Below are 21,362 nucleotides of genomic sequence, written 5' to 3' on the forward strand. Positions count from 1 at the left end.
AAGCCGCTCTCCATCATCTTCCGACAGTCCTGGCTCACTGGGGAGGTCCCATGTGATTGGAAATTGGCCAACATTAACCCAGTCCACAAAAAGGGCTGCAAAGCTAACCCTGGCAACTACAGGCCTGTCAGCCTGACCTCGGTGCCTGGCAGGGTTATGGAGCAGATCATCCTGAATGGAATCACACAGCACCTTCAGGATGGACAAGGGATCAGACCCAGTCAGCATGGGTTTAGGAGGGGCAGGTCCTGTCTGACCGACCTGATCTCCTTTTATGATCAGGTGACTCAGCTGGTGGATAAGGGGAAAGCTGTGGATGTGGTCTATCTGGACTTCAGCAAGGCCTTCAACACTGTCTCCCATAATATACTCCTGCAAAAGCTGGTAGCCCGTGGCTTGGACAAGTGCACTCTATGCTGGGCTAAGAACTGGCTGGAGGGCCGGGTCCAGAGAGTGCTGGTGAATGGGGCTGCATCCAGCTGGCGGCCAGTCACTAGTGGTGTCCCCAGGGGTCAGTGTTGGGTCCAGTCCTGTTGAACATCTTTATTGACTATTTAGATGAGGGGATTGAGACCGTCATCAGCAAATTTGCTGATGACACCAAGTTGAGAGGGAGTGTCAACCTGCTGGAAGGCAGGAGGGCTCTGCAGAGGGATCTGGATAGACTGGAAAAATGGGCTGATTCCAATGGGATGAAGTTCAATAAGGCCAAGTGCCGGGTGCTGCACTTTGGTCACAACAACCCCCTGCATCGCTCCAGGCTGGGCACAGAGTGGCTGGAGAGCAGTCAGGCAGAAAGGGACCTGGGGGTACTAATTGATAGGAAGCTCAACATGAGCCAACAGTGTGCCCAGGTGGCCAAGAAGGCCAATGGTATCCTGTCCTGTATAAAAATAGCGTGGTCAGCAGGACAAGGGCAGTGATCCTTCCCCTGTACTCTGCATTGGGGAGGCCACACCTGGAGTATTGTGTTCAGTTCTGGGCCCCTCAGGTCAGGAAAGACATTGAAGTGCTGGAGCGGGTCCAGAGAAGAGCAACACGACTAGTGAAGGGACTTGAACACAAGACCTATGGAGAGAGGCTGAGGGAGCTGGGGTTGTTTAGTCTGGAGAAGAGGAGGCTTAGAGGTGACCTCATCACTCTCTGTAACTACCTGAAGGGCAGTTCTAGCCAGGTGGGGATTGGTCTCTTCTCCCAGGCATCAGCAATAGGACAAGGGGCCATGGGCTTCAACTCTGCCAGGGGAAATTTAGGCTGGATATTAGAAAGAAATTCTTTACAGAGAGAGTGGTCAGGCATTGGAACGGCTGCCCAGGGAGGTGGTGGACTCACTGTCCCTAGAGGTTTTTAAACTCAGATTGGACATGGCACTTAGTGCCATGATCTAATAAACAGACTAGAGTTGGACCAAGGGTTGGACTCGATGATCTCTGAGGTCTTTTCCAGCCCAGTCGATTCTGTGATTCTGTGATATTTTTTCCTTTCCAAGGAAAAACTACTTCTCCTGGAACAAGTAAATGTAAGATTATTGTTGTGATTTTTCAAATGAATTGGAGCTAACTGGTCATGTATGCTTACTGAATTTCAGAATAACTGATATTCCTAAAATCTTTCGATTTCCTCAAAACTCACAACCATTTATACCAGCATGTTACCAGTCTCCAAATACTTCTTTTCTATCATGATATTCAGCTACTCTGAACAACAGTGTTTTGCAAATTGAACTGAATTACACAGGGTAAGTGTGTCCAGCACAACATTGTGAAAAATGTAAATAGTGGGACATATTACAGTAAACTGAAGCAAAAAATATTGCAAAAGTTTACAAAGAGGAAAGAGTGTCAGAGAGGAGCTGTTATGGACCAACTACAACTTCCATTTCTTATCCTCCTGTGGCACTTGATGGGAGAAGACAGTAGAGGAGTTGAGAATGAAGCAGGGAAGTTGAGCCTGCCAAGAAATGGAGGATGGAGAGATGGTACTTTGGGTTTTTTTGGTCTTTGCTGCTCAACATTCAACTATATTTTTATTTGACAATATATTAAATTAATTTTCCCTGATTGGAGTCTGTTTTTCATGTGACAGCAATTGGTAAATGATCCCCCTGTTTTTAATCTAAACAAATGAGCTTTTCAACTTATTTTCTTCCTCTGTTTTGTCAAAGATGGAAAATAAGAGAGTGTCTGAGTGGATGTCTGGCAGATGGACAAGGTCAACCCACTGTAGTCTTCCATGGCTAAATGTTAATTGGTACTGTCTTTACATATAGGGCTTAAAACAAACAAACAAAAAGGATTCGTTGCCTTCTATAGCTCTTCTAAAGTTAATTACAGCCAACAGTGATTACTCCAATTTTTTATTTACAGTGACTTTATTGTGCTGCATATGTTATTGATGAGAACGCAGAAATCAAGGGATTTCATCAAAAACACAGTGAGGAGAGCAGCAGAACTCTTTAATACAAGAAGTAACTCTTAAATTTGTCTTTGGGTTAATAAAAATTTTCTTCAAACAAACCTTTGGGATTGCTGAGTAGTGTGGGTGGTCAAGAGACTGGTGAATATAAGTAAATTTGTCTTCAGTAAAAGTTACTGAGTAGACAAGTTGATTTCAGAATAAAGCAAAAGTTTTAAAACTTAGAACCTTAAAGCAAATTTTGTTCACTTTGAAGTAGTTGTCCAGATAGTTTAGTAGTCTTTGCTCAGCCTAATTTTATGAAGAAGTGCCTCGGAATTGAACTTAATAAATCTAAATATAAGTCAACTGAAGCACATTGGAAGATCATGCTGAAGGGAAACTCTAACAGAGCAAATACACCAATAGTGAATATTGCCTGTCATTCCTGCCTTGTCTATTGCTATGTTCAAGATGTGTTCTTTGCATATATCCCTGCATTTCTAGATTTTTGATCAGTATTTTTCAACTCCTAGACAATTAGGTCTTTGCAGTTATCCTACCAAAAAATAACAAGGGTCTAATTTGAATGACACATATTAAAATGCACACAGTTCATAAACTACCTATTAGTATGATAATTGCAGTACTCTGTGCTTATAGGCTTGCAAAGAGCAGCTATTATTAGATATTAATCTGATGGTGGCATCGCATATGCTAAATCCCATACAAAAATACAGTATCTTACATTAATTACCTGAATCACTCTGGAAAGGTTCACAGTCCTCCAGAAAACATGACACAGACACAGAAGATATTATTTTTCAGTAGGAGACACTTTAAATATGTTAAACAGGTTATATCAAAATATTACAAAGGCCTCAGGGGCTGTTATCTTCCCCCATGCCAGTGTAAGAGCTATTACACAGCCACACTTACAAGGAATTAATTGCATATTCCCTATTCCTCTATGAGAAATATTTCAAATTAATTTAGAAAAGTCCTCAGGCATAAATATTCCTCCAGGTACTTGTCTCAAGACCTCTAGTAGGGTGTTGAATAGCACTACATATTTGGATTTCAATAGCAAAAAAAAAAAATGCTGCCCAAGGCTGATGTGTGATCTTCCTGGTCCTCCTCCACATATTCTGCAGACTCAACCTGCATCAGGGGCTGGAGAACCAAGGGAGGGGGATTCCCTCTGGGTGGTTTCTTCCTCAGTGCCACATGCAGAAACCAGCTGCATATTAACACACAGTGAATGTTGCATTGCAATCCTCTGTGGTCCGTGAATGAGGAAAGGTTAATAATTATATCCCACCCATACCGCAACTGGGAGGTGTTTATCTTTTCATTCAGTGTTAGTACTATGGGACAGAAAATTTTACTACAGGTGAAACTAGTAAAAATTAAGTCCTCACAATAGATACAAAAAACCTCAGCTGTGAAAACCAGCACCACAGTAAAGATCTGACTGTTTCAGCTGGGAAGAGTGGCAGAGATTGTGTACAGTGGAGAACATCCTCAGCCTCCAGAGAAAGCAGTGAGATCCCCAAATCCACAGTAAGATAATGCAGTGTAAATGGTATTTTATGCAACAACAGACTTATTCCTGACTATAGACCAATATAGGCTCTGTAGACAAAGCACTTTCAGCTGTAGTGGACCTCAGATAATATCAGAAAGATTTCTATTTTTTAATAAAGATTGCTCAGACCTAGAAATTTTTTCTAACATGGTAAGATGTTTGGAAGTTGTCCTCTGAAAAACTGTGCCCACTTTATAGGGTGAATTAAATCAGCAGATTATTAAGCAAAGGATCATATTTTCTCATAAATGAAACACAGTAAATTAGTACCACACTCTCCTGATTTTTATGGAAATGCCTGGGATTAATGCTGTTGGTTTATTTGCAGAGTGGGAGCACTAAATCTTAGTTGAAATGTATCTGCAAGAGTAAGTTTCACTTTAGCTGGTCTCAGTTTCAGTTCTGCCACTGCCTTCAGTAAACCTAAAATTTCACTGCATGTATTCAATTAAGGTCTCTATTATTGAGACAATGTACATACTATTATAAAAGTATAGTATATGTTTCCTGTTCAATTTTCTTTAGAAAACAAAATAACAAATGAACAAACAAAACCCCACAAAATATACAAATACACAAACTTCCCCCTCAAAAAAAAAAAAAAAAAAAAAAAAGAAAAGAAAAAAGGGCAAAACAAAGCAACAAAACAGCAAAGAAACAAAACTCATATAAGCTTCTCTTTCCAGAAGACAGAATAGTCTTGGCAAGTTTTTGACAATGTTTTTAAATTTTGCACAGGTTCCTAACCTGCCTGGGTCTGAGAAAAGGAATTGGTAAGCCTGTAGAAAGTTTCTATATCCATGTATATATATGGAAATAAATGTTATTTATTAAGATTATTTACAAAAATTGTGTCATTGCACTCATTTGAACATGCCCTGCATCAGTCAATCGTGTCTAAAAGAAAGAAGGTTTAAGGCTAAAAGTCTGTCAGATTTTGCATTCTGAGCTGTTCGGATTTATTTCATGTTAGGTGGGACAGCTCAGGACCTAAATTCTGAAAATATTGTGCTCGTTCATGAAATTAAGGACTGAGGGCACGTTTATAAGCTCAATTGCAAGCAGTTATTCGTCACCCCGCCCAAGTCCTCAGCTAACAAAATGCAATTAGCAGCCATTCAACTACATTAGTGTGGTAACAAACCTCAGATAATACATTCAGCTACTTGGCTGATTTTATTAGCACAAGCACTGTGCTGGGTTAATAACAATAGACCAGCACTGGTACAAAGGGCTTGCAGAGCCTGTCTGCAACCAGCTGCATAGACACACATTGGAGGACAAATACTGAAAAGGAGATGGGAAGTGTTTCAAAAATAATTACTGATTATAATTCTGTGGCCGTGTAACAAGTTAAACTAAAGGATAATAGTCTTTTATGTCCTTCAAAACTATGAATTAAATTGCCATTTAGGAATACTGCAGCTTCAATGGAAATACTCCCATGAGGTAGAGTGGCAAGAACAAGGATGTAACCTTCTGCTGAGGGACCAGTATGTCATTTTAGTTCTGCCTTAATGCATTCTTGTATCAAGAGTCAGGGGAGGAAAAATGAGAGACAAAGACGTTGAAATGCTGGAAAATTCTAAGTAATTTGCAAGTTCTTCTACAGCTTTATTTTTGCTGGATCAAACTCTGTACAATAATATGCTAGGTCAACTACCTGATTTCACTGCAACCTAGCCAAACATTTAACTCAGGTTTTAGATTAATATCTGAGTTCTCAATCTGCAACACAAACTTGCAGTTGAATGAATTGGGAAATTATTGCATTTTCACTTAGAGAAATAGTATTTGATTTTGTTTTGTGCCAAATTTTCCTTGTTGCTACAAATGTCAAAACTTGTCTCTCTAAGTGTCTGTAATAGGAATTTAAATAAATATTAAGGCTTTAAAAGAAGTTCCTGCATTTTAGGAGTGAACATTCTCTCCTCAGAGTTTTAAGGAGCCATGAAAGAGATAGTTTGTTCACATACTAGTTTAGCATGGTTACAAGTAGTTTTACAGTCTAATTTTACAAGAAAATGTTTCCCTAGTTACTGTATTGCATATGGTAACTTAAACCTTCCAGATACATATAGTGATCAGAGTTGCAGAAGATCTCAGTGAGCATCAATATCTTTGTTCTCTGTAATTGCCTTAGGATATAAATATAATTTTTAGGTGTACATCTTTCAAAATTAACATTTTATCTTTAATCTTACGTTGCTATGGGATTAAAAACAAATGTAAGCCTAGGGGCAGGAGATCTGTCACTGTGAAAAACAACAGACAGCACTGCAGAGGACAGAAACACGTAAGGTTCACACATGAACTATACCAAGATAATAAGAATAAATGAAATATACCATTAAATAATGATATAAACTATAGAGGATACCACTCCATTCAAACAACAGAGTATAAATGAATTTTCTTTTCATTTATTTTCACAGATTCTCTTAAGAGAGACGGAAACCAAATAATGCTTGGCTCAAATTGTAATGGTCTCCTGACTATTTGAATAGGTTAGTTACTAGAACAAATGTGTCTATCAGTGTTTAAATAATTGAATTTAATGGCATAAACATTCGCTTTAGTGCCATTGGATATATATAGGAAGTGAAAGAAGAGCAAACTGAAAATCATTGTATTACTGATGTGTGAAGGATGGTTTGAAGCAATGCATTTCACAGAATTTTTATTTTATTTTCCAGAAGTCAAACATGCAGTAACCTTACCACATCCCCGAAGCTGCCAATGGCATTCTCCTAGGCTCCGCAGACTGCTACTGTGTAAGGGACCAAGTTCTTTACCATAAGCCTGATGTGCCAACAAGTACAAACCTGGCTGCTGAGATTTGCATTTCATCAAGCCGTTAACAGTTTGAGTAGTTTATGGCTCATCTAAGCTATCAAAAATGTCTGGCAAGATGAAATATTCATCAACAGAGAAACACATAAGTAGATGCGTTTCAAATTTCACAAGATACAGGGGGCCGTAAAGCAGAAAGTATTTACCAGAAATCTGTGACAAATGCACTAGTCTGCATGCATCAGTTACTGAAAACAGTTAAGCCTCTTAAGTATGTTGAAATAAAAAATTCCAGCTAAAGAGATAATTAGAAAATGATGCAACACATCAAGGGAAAAAGCAACAAAACCACCACGCAGGTTGTCCCCATTCTGCCTGTGTGAGGATAAGTATCTTCTTTCATCTAACTTTTAAATCTAAGTGTCACTATTTATGGAAAATAGAATGCAAAATAAGAAAAGTATTACTCAGTGGAAGCTCAAAGAGCAACATGTTCTTCCAGAGCACATTGGCCTTCCAGAAAAGGAAGGCCATACCTATCATCCTCGTGTTCCTCTGCCTTGCAGTCAATTTTAAGGCTCTTGTCTGTGTTTAAACAAGAAACAGGTTGAATTCAGGTTGAATTCAGCCAGTTTGACACATAATCATAGAATCATAGAATAGCTTGGCTTGTTAGGGAACTTCAAAGCTCATCTAGTCCAACCCGTGCCATGAGCAGGGACATCTTCACCAGCTCAGGTTGCTCAGAGCCCCGTCCAGCCTGGCCTGGGATGTCTCCAGAGATGGTTCATCCACCACCTCTCTAGCCAGCCTGGGACAGGCTTTCACCACCCTCAGTGTAAAAAATTTCTTTTTCATGCTTAACCTGAATCTCCTCTATTTTAGTTTAAAACCATGATCCCTTGTCCTATCACAACAGGCCCTGTTAAAAAGTCTGTCACCGTTTTTCTTATTGGCCCTTTTTAAGTACTGAAAGGCTGCAATATGGTCTCCCAGGAGCCTTTTCTTCTCCAGGCTGATCAACCCCAGCTCTCTCAGTCTGTCCTCCCAGCCAAGTTGTTGCAGTCTCAGATTACTTCTGTGGCTCCTCTGGCTCCTCTCCAACAGGTCCATGTCTGTCCTGTGTTGAGGACCCAAAGCTGGGCCAGCACTGCAGGGGGTCTCAGCAGAGCAGAACAGAGGGGCAGAATCACATCCCTCCACCTGTTCCTTTTGATGTAGCCCAGGATACAGCAGCTTTCACAGCTGAAAAAGTATATTTCCACCTCATGTCCAATCTTTTGTCCATCAATACCCCCAAGTTCTTCTATATTGTACAAAGGTCAAATTTTTCAAACTTGCTACGTATATGCCTACTGAAATTACTCTTCAAATTGAATAAAAATTATTTCAGAGAGGTTGATCCTCAATACTAATATTGATATCTGTTTAACATGCAGACATTCAGCCCACTAAAAATGAAGCTAAGATTTATTCAGGGAATATATATAAGCAATCACCATTCTTTCAGTAGAACATAATGAAGCAAAACATCTGGTGCATACTCAGTCATTCCAGTCCAGGAGCTACATTTATCTCTTCTACAACATGGGTATACTCTTCACTGGGTAAAGAACTGGCTGGTAGGCTAGGCCCAAAGAGCTGTGGAGAAAGAAGAAAAATCTAGTTGGTGGCCAGTCACAAGTGGTGTTCCCCAGGACTTGGTATTGGGGCCAGTTCTGTTTAGCTTACCAATGATCTGGATGAGGGGATTGAGTGCACCCGCAGTAAGTTTGCAGATGATACCATGTTGGGTGGGAGTGTTGATCTGCTGGAGGGTAGGAAGGCTCTACAGAGGGGTCTGGACAGGCTGGATTGATGGACTGCAGCCAGTTGTATGAGGTTCAACAAGGCCAAGGTACAGGTCCTCCACTTAGGTCACAGCAACCACATGTAACATTAAAGGCGCGGGGAAGCATGTCTGGAAAGCTGCCTGGTGGAAAAGGACCTGGGGGGTGTTAGTCAACAGCAGCTGAACATGAATCAGCAGTGTGCTCTGGTGGCCAAAAAGGCCAACAGCTTCCTGATGTGTCAAAAATAGTGAGGCCAGCAGGACCAGGGCAGTAATTATGCCACTGTACTCTGCGCTGGTGAGGCTGTACCTTGAATCCTGGGGTCAGTTTTAGCCCCTCACTACAAGAAAGAGGCATCAGAGGAGAGTGACGAGGCTGATGAGGGGCCTGGAGCACAAGTCTGATGAGGAGTGGCTGAGGGAACTGGGGCTGTTCAGCCTGGAAAAAAGGAGTCTGAGGGGAGACTTTATCACTGTCTACAGCTACCTGAAAGGAAGTAGGATCATGGAGGGTATTGGTCTCTTCTTTCAAGTAGCAAGGGATAGGATGAGAAGAAATGGCCTCAAGTTGTGCCAGGGAAGGTTTAGATTGGATATTAGGAAAAATTTCTTCCCATAAAGGGCTCTCGGGCATTAGAACAGGCTTCCCAGGGAAGTGGTGGAGTCACCGTCCCTGGAGGTGTTTAAAACACGTATAGAGGAGGTTCTTAGGGATATGGCTTACTGCCAGTTTTAGGTTAATGGTTAGCACAATGATTTTGAGCATCTCCATGATTCTGTGCCTTTGGGCTCCAGCCTTATTCTGAGCAATATCAGGATATTGAAGGCTCTACTAAATTTTCCTGCTGGGAAAATATGTATGAAAACTCTCAGTTCCTGGGCACATCACTGCAGAGAGGAGAAATCTACTGGAAGCTGCTGTGGTCCCACCTAGATGACATACATGGGTTTCCTTGTCACGGAAACAAGGCTATAGGGTCAAGGGCTCTGAAGTTGTTACATACCTGTATAGCATCCCGGGATGGATTCAGGACACAGGACTGTTGACTGACTAGAAAGTGAGCCACAGTCATAAATTTGTTGGGCAAGGTGTGACTTCAGAGAGCATCATACACAGCTTTAGCACTCTCATCTTCTGAAACCAAACGTCTGTCATTCTTGGGAGTAGGCTCCACTTTAACTAAACTATTAATATTTCCACCAATTAAATTTGCCTTGAAAAGCAGAATCTCATAGTAAGCAATGGGGGTGTTACTGAAGAGGTACCACAGCACCCAGTTGTGAAAAGGTTCATTCTTCATCTGTTCCCAGCTCCAACTTGAAGGAAAATCCTGCTGAGTGTTTAAACTATAAATCAATGCCACAGATCTAGTTGTATCTGTTTTCCACACAAATGTCTATCAAAACTCAGAATTGCATAAATCATACTTGTGAATACTGTCTTCCCACTCTGATTCTGTTTAATGTTGTTGACACTACTTTAATTATTTTAACCTTTTTATATTCTCAAGTCATACAATTCACTGTTTGTGTCGTCTTTTTTTTTTTTTTTTTTACTGAAGGCTTGGATAATTGTCTATTCAAAGGGTGAAGACAAATTTCTGAGTCATGTAATTGTTCTTCTCACCAGTCATAGTGTTTAAATCGTGGTTAATTAATGTAGTTAGATAAGTGACTACAACCTCAAATGCTTCCTCCTGGTGTCATACCCATTAACTAGTGTTACTGTAAACAGCATCTAATTTCAGGCTATTGATATTGGGCAACACTGTTGTGTAAATACATGTCAAAGCAGCTTTCCTTAATTTTAGACCAAGCAAGAGGCTTTCTGTTGCTTTTCCACTTGGTTTCTTACAGCATCACCATTTTAGGCTAGATGCTGTATAAAAGACCTTGTGACCTGCAGGAACAGAATTACACTCTGCTGACATTTGCAGAAAATGTTAAATTACCAGGACTTTGTACACTGTAACAACCCTCAATTACTGATTTGTAGGAAAGTGCACGGTACAGAAAAAATCTGTATTGGAACTGCCTGAGGCTCTATGAATGTATAAGAATGCAAGAACGTTTTGTTGTTCAGTGTCTAAGGCAGAAACATGTTTTAAAGGTCAGGCAGTCTTTTTTTCTTTTCTTTTTTTTTTTTTTTCTCTTTCTCATTCCTTCAAGATTCTTTTAATTACATTTTCTTATTTTGTGCATGCCATATACTAAACAAAGCATATAAACAAAACAAAACATAAAGTTTATATAAATAAATTTAAAAGCAAAAAACCATTTAGAGCTATGCAATGTCTCAATTACTCATAAATACTTTATTTGTGCAAGGAATTTTTCTTATTACTACATGGAGAATTCAGTGTTTCTTAAAAAATGAGGTTGCTCACTGTTGAACAGATAATCAGCCACTTCCTTTACTGTGAAAGGCACTTTTATAATTCTGCAGTTCCCAGATAGTATTAATTAGTATCCAGACAAAGTTTACTGCTATAATAGGGAAGAATTAAAAGAGGAAAGCAAAAGCAAAGGCAAAAGCAAAAGAAACAAGAAACAACCAAAACAAACAAACAAAAAAATCACCACCACCGCCAAAAAACAACTACAAAAACCCAAAGACATACTTTAAGAAATCCTAAGCTTTACTATGGATAACAAGAAAATCCATGGAAACATGTGATCTTGAGCATGGATATAGTTTTCCTCTACCAAAGGTGGGCACCAGTGCTAAAGTGGTCATTTAAGAGATCTCTGCAGGCAATGGTAGGCAGTCACTGCGCCTGGAGGTCAACCTGCTCATCCCTGTGAGGCAGAAGGTGTAGATTTGGTCTTGTCATGATGGAACAGGATTCACCCCTGAGCTTTTCAATTCTGGGAGGCCCTACCACTGCTTCACACTTTGCATATTGGGAAACCATGAGCCTTGAAGGTAGAGTTCTTGCCTATTATACTCGGGGGATTAAGAGGTTCCAAAACTCTAGCCAATGCATTAAGGTTTGTCTGCTCTGCTGGGCTGGGATATATCCTACACTTTTCCCTTTTCTTAGTTAAACAGCTGAATGTTCAGACTTTCATGACAGCCTTTTTAGGCACCTAATTCCCTGTATATATGGCACAGGCGGGTTGTCACCTTCAGAGTGAATTCTGTTAAGAATAAATTTTCCTCAAAGTCAGGTATTACAAGGCTTGATTGCTGCAACAGCAGTTAATATATGTGAGAGCTGAGATATAAAACTAAACGTAAGCCCAGGCTCTTTTGCCTACTTTACTATCAAATAAACAAATTTGGAGTGCCAATGAGTTCTTGACTGCAGATAAGAGGGGTTTTATGTTCTTGAATGTAATTAATGACTATAGCTGTATATGTGCTGTCCATATAGGCTCATACAGGGATACAAACTCTCTACTAGGACATCTTTTATAACTTTCTTCAAAGAAACACAACAAAAAGACAGCTTAAATAAATAGGATTAGGAAAAATAAGATACCAAGGACACAAGCAAAAGAAGATACAAGATTTGTCATCTGTCCAGGAGAGAAGCTATAGAGGAAAGAAAGAGATGGTTTCCATCTCCAAGCAGAATGCCTGTTTGGCCATGCCTAACTCTGTTGTGAAAATCAAATGCTATTCCTCTCTTTGTGACACAGTTATCTTTCTTCTTTCTTGTGTGACTTTATCAAGAAGGTAAAGGTATATAGTGTTACTTTCAGATTGTTATCCTTAGTTTCAAATCTTAGCACTCCAAAATGAACATGAACACTTTCCTTAGAAGAGTGATTTCAAGCTAGAGAAGTCTCAAGGGCATACTAAATTATGAGTTTATATTTGATTCACATCCCAAAGGTTTTTCTCACAATCAAAGTGCTTAAGCATCATGCTACTTTAATAAAAAGTTTACATTCAGCCACCAGAATTGGTTTGCGAAGTCCTTGCCAGTCAGCCTTTTCTAAACTGCTGCTGTATGACAGAAATGTAAATTTATTTTATTTTTTTTTCATAACTGTAGCTAAGACAGGCTTAGTTAGCAAACGGTCATGTAACAGAGGTGAATATCTAAATCATGAATGCCACTATATCTTAACTGATCTTTGAAGGACATCTTGCCCAATGCTAACTTGCTGGTTAGCCAACATTAATATTCTTTTATGATTGCCATTGTGTTTGTAGAATGGGAAATATTTAAACTATAGATTATCCCTGCTAGTGAGAAATTTTGCTTAGGGCAGTAATAATTCAGTCACTCAAAATCAGGCAAGACAGGTCTGTGTAAGAAGAATAACTACTGACATTCACATTTAAAGGGAAAGCATTGGTTCAGTGTTGTTTTGTGCCTATCAGTAGAAACCTTCCTTGTTTGAATTAGATGGATATTGGAAGTGTCCTACCTTTGACTTCAAATCAGTGGCACAGACATCTACTAGATTAGCTTGTTTGGCTTCTTCTCAAATGAGAACTGCAGGGGTGGAAAACAACATGAGTTGAGATTATTTGCCTCAGAGAATCGTTGTTTTCAATTTTTCTCTCTGTCAGTTCCAGGCTGTGTTTTATGTGTGGTACAGTTTTCCCCAATCCCTTGATACACTACTGTTTGCATTGCTCTGAAACTGCGTTTGGAGACGCTGCTTAAGAGGTTAGCAAGAAACAGACAGCAAAGATATTCAGGGGTTTTCCTAGAGGAGCTACTGTGTGCTCTAGGGTTTCAAAGTGGAAGACTGTGGTCACTACCAGTAATTACTTTTGCAGATGACAAATGCAAACTTGATAGATATTTAATAGATATTACTAGTTTGCCTGCTTAAAAAAAAAAAAAAAAAACAACAACAGACTAATAATGCTTTTTACTAAGATGACTTGGGTTTAGTTTATCCCTCCTCTTCTTACCTGCAGTTCTCTTAGTACAGATAAATGTGACTTTAAAAAAAAAAAAACAAAAAAACCAACATTAGAGACCATTCTTTGCTATATAAAAGTCTAGCAAATCTGCCATATTTATAAGGGTTGAAAGTATGTTTTATGTTTCTTACACATACAATCACTAATAAGCTTGAATGTTTTGTATAGATCTCTCAAAATATAATTCTTCTTTAAAAATATTGTCTAGTATGGAAGAGCTTCAGTCCTATGGGCTTCTCATGTTTACTTAGAAGGGACTGCTCTGAGTGGTGCAGGCTGCTAAGGGCAATCTCTGCTGTTTAGCACAGTCCCTGTACTGGCATTTTCAGGAGCAAAATGCAAAAACTGCCTGCTAGCCAGGGGCTTCTCCTTCTTGGGAGAATGGTAGAGGTCTATTTTTATTTTCTTACATATAAGAACATGGTCCTAGACCTTTGTTCATTTTGGCCTTTGTGCATATGCTAGAAAACTTGAGACATCTTAATCTTGCTTTAATTTTCACCATATATGTTTCCAAATGCATCAGCTGGAGGACTTTCTAGCTGATTATCTATAACATTCCTGTGACAATTCCTCAGTTCCTCCCAATGAAACTGGCATAGATGTTAATGCTGAAGGCAGGTACAACAGGATATACACGAGCCTTTGTTGTTGTTGTTGTTATTTTGCTTTGTTTTGTTTCCTTCCCCTTTTATTGCTGTTGCAGTACATTGAGTAACAAGTTGGTGCCAAAACAGCTTTAAAATGGTGTTTCTGACATCACTCCAAGTTCTCAGCTTCTCTACTTTCCAAATAGACTGCTGAATACAGTTTCAGGTTGGCTGGCTTCCACTGGTTAAACATTTCCAGACACAATCCAGAGGATCATGAATCTTGCACTTGTATTCAGTGGTGCTCTTCCATACAGATCTTCTATATTTAGTTCAATTTCTTAGCCTACTGAAATGTGAATATCAATCAAATATCACTCTAACAGATCTTTGCCATAGTATTTGCATATAATATCCCAAAATCTCAATTCATTTGTGTTAGAAAATTGACTATATATATATGCATATTTTGTTATTAGAACAAAAGTGTGATTCTGCAGGGTTTTGCAGTTGATGGAAGTGTTTCCACAGACAATGGCTGGAGGTCTGGAATTGGTCCATTTCTGAGCAGAACCTAGGCAAGTCTAGAATCCCATATTCAGGTAATTTCTGCCACTGGAGAATTTTGACCCTTTCAGCCCCAGTTCTGCTAGAGACATACGTGTCTTTACTTGAGCTGATTCACTGCTAGTTCACCTAAAAAAACTTCTGCATTCAGCCCTTGTAGAAGACACTTGAGGTAAGGAAGGAATGTATTAGAGGTTTCTGCAGTGATATTGAGTACATTTGCCTGATCATTAGAAGACAAGCAGTAAAGCTCTTAGCTGGGAAGGTGAGGAATAATGTTTCATTCCATAAGCAGATCCACCATAAAGAATCATATCTCTTTATAAGAAACAACTTTCCTTCAGAAATACCCTGTTTCTAGAAGGCTTCCTTGATTTCTGCAGCTTCAGCAGTCATAGTAAGGTAGTCAACAATGAACTGGACAGGAACTGACCTACTGCTCACCAAAGATGGTCATTCTCTGTACTCACCTAAGTACATGGTTTCCCTGTCTGTTCTGGTCCTACATTTCTTATTATTTATTCCACAAAATATGAGTGAGGGAGATAGAAATCTCCACAAGTCTTCTGCTTTGATTGCATAAAGTCTTGTAAAATCTATGGTAGTGCAAATACATGCACACTTATGAAGAGTATGCCAGTTTAAAATATGGTTTTGTGGTTATGGATGATATTATTTCTCACAGAAAAGATGAGCAGAAGATAATTCACAAATAACATTTCAAAAAGAAAATTATGATAACTGAAAAACACCTAACACTTGAAATACAACTCAAGTATTCAACTTGTTTGTGTTGTAAATAAAATTAGTTTAGACTCAGATTAAAATTTCACAATTTATTTTAGTAATCATATTCTGGAATATGCAACCAAGAGAACCATAACTATTCTTTGCCTCACATTGATGCAGGAATTATGGCTCACATTAGAATACATAGTCATTAACAACCAAGTGAGGCACGTATAATAAGTTTATTTATTTCACTTATCAGGTTTAGGAGTTTTTTGACCTGCTTTCTACAAATTAGTGAAGGTTAGCTCACAAATCAAAATGCTTCTAATTGATGCCATTTGGATGAGTTTTATTTAATCATTTTCATCATTAAAATACACTAAATTATCATTTAGACAAACAGTTGACTTAATGCCTAAACCGTTTAAGGATCATAGAGACAATTTTCAAATGTTACTCATGTAGATTAGCCATGTTATGAAAGTTCTATGAAGTAAAGAAATGGATGAATTTAAATAACTTTTCAGAGGGTCATAAAAAAAAAGGTACATAATCTATCATACTCTCTCTTTTGCTCATGCTCATGCTTATACAAGCCTTCCTCTGGAGAAAATTTGTCATGAGAACTGCCATTTTAATTGATTTTCCACTGAATAAGGCAGATGACACAGAAGCCTTGATTCTGATCCATTTCATAAGAAACTCAATATGGCAGTATTAACGAAGTCTATGGGGCAAAAAAAATAGGTACATTTGTCTAAATCACAGAGCCAAATTCATATCTGTGGCATGACTCTATAGCTAAAAAATTATTTCTTTTCCGCAGTTTTAAGTGATTTGGGCAAAGCTGACCTAAGACCAGGGTTTCATGTATGTAAATACCCAGAAGAGTGTAGTTCCTTGGACAAGACCTATCATCAAACTGCAGCTTCTGGGGATCACTTTACCCAGTGAACATTATCATTGGTTCAAAGTGTATTCCTTAAATATGTGTTCCCCCTTAAGCAGTTTCTTATCCATCTCACATGCCTGGCATTAATTCCCAGCTTATCCAGCTATAGTTTATTTTGTAGGCTGTAAACAGCTCCCCAAGAGGAATCACAGTGTGTAAGTGAGGCATCACAGTTAACCATTTTCCTGCTACTTCACCTATTTTGTTCAGCATTTTTCAAATGTACAGCATGTTTACCTCAGGAAATTATACTCTCTCCTCTTCAAAAGAACATTAAAGGCAATATTCATGTCAAGGAAGCAGAGCCAGCTGTTTAATTTGCCACAAAAACCTATGAAACTCTTCAGTGAGTATATATCATCATTAAAGTTGCAACAGACAGATAACAAGGAAAAGTGACATAAAATGTGTGGAAGGGGAAGCTGCTTTTCTGGAGAATTTCATTACTCTGAAAAGCGATCATTTAGATTTAAAATTTGATCTGTTAAGCAATTAATGTCATAAATTTCCAGACCTTTCTAGAAAACAAAACAAAACAAACCAAAACAACAACCAAAAAACCCACCAAACCTAAACAAAACAAAACCAAACAAAAACCACACAAATAACCAAAAAAAACCCCAACCCAAACAAAAAACCACACATACAGAAAGCCCCACCCACCCACCCACCCAACTAACAAAAACAAAACCAACAACAGACACACCAAAAACTAAGTCTTTATCAGTTGTCACAGGCATCTGTAAGTTGAAGTGTGGAATGACAGAAGGAGTTAACATGATTCAGTATTTAGTGTCAAGACTGTACCTTCTTTGGATATTCTCAACCACATTTTGATACTCAAATGATTCAAAGAAATGGCAAAGCTGCCTTGCAGTAATTCTGATGATTGCTGGAATCTGAAAATAAAACTTTTGTCACCCTGTTTCCACTGCTTGTGCAACCAGTGAAGCAACCAGTAGTACCATCATAACTGTTTCACATTTGGGACATTTGGGACAAAATGAGCTCTCCCTGAGCTTCCACTAGTTACAGCACACAATCCAGTATTTAAAACTATTGACTTTTCTACTTTTATCAAGATGAAAATTATGGTTTTATTAGAAGATTGAGAGACCGACACCAAGCTACTTGGACAGACAAAAGTAAAAAAAAAAAAGTCTGTATTTTAATAATCAAATAGATGTATTTCACTGGGAAGAAAAAATGACCCCTTTGTTTACTTTGTCGTCTCCTCCCCTCTCCCTCTCCCTCTCCCTCTCCCTCTCCCTCTCCCTCTCCCTCTCCCTCTCCCTCTCCCTCTCCCTCTCCCTCTCCCTCTTTCTCCTCTTCTCTACTTTCCTCCCAAAAATATCTGCAGTCCTTTCAAAAATCTGAAAATAGACCAAAGCCAAAAACTGTCATTTTTGTCATTGCTAATGTATTGAATATGGAGAGGTGCTTGAATACTATAATGAACCTAATGTGACAGTATTTGATACAGGGTCAATACAAAATAGATCATCATGAGATGAGAGGAACCAGTTAGTATAATCATTAGTATGATGTTGTCTGGATGGGCTCCTGACAGGAGATATATAAGGAGCACACTAAATCCTCTCAGGAATTTCAGTATCTTATCTATATCTGTAAATTTCCCCATCACTATCTGACACAAAAATATCTTTATTAACTACTGCCGTGGCTTAATCTCAGACAGCAACAAAGCATCATGCAACAGCCTGTTCACTCCCCCAGGTGCAATGCAGGAGAGAATCAGAAGAGAAAAAGTGAGAAATCTTGTGGGTTGAGATAAAGACAATTCAATAGGCAAAACAAAAGCTGCACACACAAAACAAAACAGGGAATTCATTCACCAGTCCCCATGGTCAGGCAGGTGTTCAGCCATCTCCAGGACAGCAGGGCTCCATTGTGAGTAACAGGTACTTGGCAAGACAAATGCTTTCAATCCAAACATCCCCTCTTTCTTCTTCCCCCAGTTTTACATACTGAACATGACATGATATTGTGTAAAATATGCCTTTGGTCAGTCAAGGTCAACTGTCCCAGCTGTGTCCCCTCCCAGTTTCTTGTAAACTTCCAGCCTACTCATTGGTGGGGGTGTGAAAAGCTGAAAAGCCCTTGACTGCTTAGCAACAACTAAAACATCAGTGTGTTATCAATATTATTCTCATAGTAAATCCAAAACACAACACTGTACCAGCTATTAGGAAGAAAATTAACTCTATCCCAGCTGAAGCCAGGAAAACTACCCAGGACAGTTTTAATCCTAGAGCACTTTGCTCGTTTACATTTGGTAGTTTAAATGTAGGTTTTGTGTTTCTTCATGTATGAGAGCAAATATAGACAAGATTAATGATGGGAGGATTTTCAAGGACATTATTATAGATTTCATTTTTTTTTTTTCTTCTGTATTTCAAATAAGAATATATAATAAATGCTTTGAAAATATTTAACTACTAGGAAACAAGAAGCAATCCACGTTCCTGCTGTCATAACAAGTATTCTGTTTGTTGTGCTAACAGAGAAAAGCAATAAAAAAAATTCTCTTAAAACCTGCAGGCATGATTTTCCAATCATCTGTATTTGCACTGCCATATCCATTTATTCCTGATTTAGTTTATAGAAAATGAGACTGCAGTGGGGATCCTTGTGTGACAGCTGCATGTCTAAGGTGTACCCAAAGGCCATGTACAGCTTGGAAAGACTAGCCTCATGTGCCTTGTTCTGCAGGCAATTTACCCAAGAAATTCTTCACAGATGTAGAGCTGCTTAGTGGCCTGATGTGCTGCTAAAGGAGCCTGTCTTTTCTAAAGCCACAGAGCTGTCTGAGTCATGTATATATGTACCAGATGGAATAATACCAAGGAAAATACCAAGTTTATTTAATATATACTACAATGCTTTTGTATTTTCCTACTCGTGGCATGTCCAACAGGCTTTGATTTCCAGGCAATAAACAACAGTTGCAGCTATTAACATTTGAAGTAATAATGGCTTGTACAACCCACCTGAGGGTGAGTCTGTAATTCCACCACAGCATCAGGTTAACACCTTGTGAAGCAGCTTGATTATATGACATGTCACATATGGGACAGAAACGCAGATTTAATTTGGTCCTGAGTGAATGGTGATGAATATTAGACAGTCAATTTTCCTTAAGAAGCTTGTATATTCAGGCACATGCAATAACCATACACAAACTTTAAGTAACATTGCTATATGTTTAAGAACAGATCCTTCAGAAGGGTTGGTTGCTGTGAAGTGTCTGTCACTTAAACACACTTCACTGAATATATGAGCAGAAGAACACTGCTTTATGCATCCTTGGTTGATGTCTCTGATACCTCCACTTTCAATGCAGTTTAGTACAGAATAAAAATATTTGCCTTTCCTCCAGTGAAAAACTGAAAAAGAATAAAAAGGTCAGTCTACACTTCACAGGTGTTATTGAAGTGAACTTTTGAAAGAAAATAATAAAGAAAAAGTGTTAAATAATAATCTTTAATAAAGAAAGAGAACATTAATTTTTTAACTAAAACTGAAACAAAACTGTTTTAATTATATATTAATATTGATCATATTAATATCAAAAGCAATCAATAGAGAGTAATTTGATGCTAATACATCATTGCTTCAGTATACATCTTTTTGCAGCATAGTTCACATGAAGCATGTTGAAAGTTGTTTCAAGATAGACTGAATTTCCTTATTTACTCATGAGCCAAGCTAAATCTTCCTGCAACATCCAGTTTCATGCTAAAGGCAAAAGGTATTTCATTAATCTATTAGTTTTTAAGTATGCCTAAAAACTATTATGTGCATATATACACACACATTTCTCTTCCTTTTTGAAGATAATAGCATATATCTACTTTGAAATAAATATCTCCATAACAGTAAGTGCATTCTGTTAAAAATAGTGACTTGATCTACAGCCATAGTATTAGATTTTTGTAATTTATTTGGATGTAAATCTGCACTTTTTAGAAATGTTGCATTTAAAAATAAACTTTCTGAAGTTTGTGATAGAATACTTGAGAAAATTTTATCAAGTTTTAGGAAAGACATGTTATAAATCGAACGTCTTGGCTTTATTCTTGTTTATTCATGCTTTTTGCCTACATCTTCCTGTTGGGCAGTCTTTCAAAACAGTATGTAGGAATTCTACTTTACCTTCCCTCTTACTCTACTTCCCAATACCTGTCAAAGTCAGCTACTGTCCCGTCTCAACAGATGGGATGAGGGATGAGTTAACTCTGAACACGACAGGCGCCCTGACTCAACAGATGAGATCAGGTGTGAGTTAACTCTGGGTAATTCTGCATGGCAATGAGAAGTGAATGACAGACAATCACTCCGGGGGTCCAATTATTAATTTACTAAAAGCATGTGGTGGAATACAAATTACAGCGATTAGTGACTTGGCAAAAGTATGTTATAATATCACAAAACTTATCAATACATTGGCAGCAGAAGTATTTCTGCAAATGATGGATTAGCAACAATTAGTAACTATAATACAAAACAACAAGACTTTAACAGCAGAACTTAAAATGATGTTATGTTTATATGTTAAAGAAAAAAAGAAAAAAACAAAAGAGAGAGAGAAGAAAAACTAAGATATGAGAGAAAGAGAGTAAGATATAATCTAAGATATGAGAGAGAGAGAAAGAGAGTAAGATATCATCACTCCATGGGTTATCAATCCAGCGATGTCCAGTGAAGGGAGGGTGGACGCGCTGAAGACTTCAGTCATGCTGCACAGCATATACACGTCACACTTGATGCCACACGCAGGGTCATTTTATAACCCAGTTCATTTACATGTGGGCAGTTCATCTCCTCCCTCTGCTCGCTCTTCATGCTAATTAGAAAGACTCTTCTGAAAATGGGTCTTCAAACTAGGGGAAAATTCATGGTATTGACCAGAAGTGAGTTGTCTTGCTCATCAGGAGTAGCTGTTGGTTCGTGGTTTCTTCTGGTAGTTGGTTGTCCAACAGATGGTTCACCTCTATCATCCC

The sequence above is a fragment of the Nesoenas mayeri genome (genome assembly GCF_963082525.1).
Source record: "Nesoenas mayeri genome assembly, chromosome: Z".
Lineage (NCBI taxonomy): Eukaryota > Metazoa > Chordata > Aves > Columbiformes > Columbidae > Nesoenas > Nesoenas mayeri.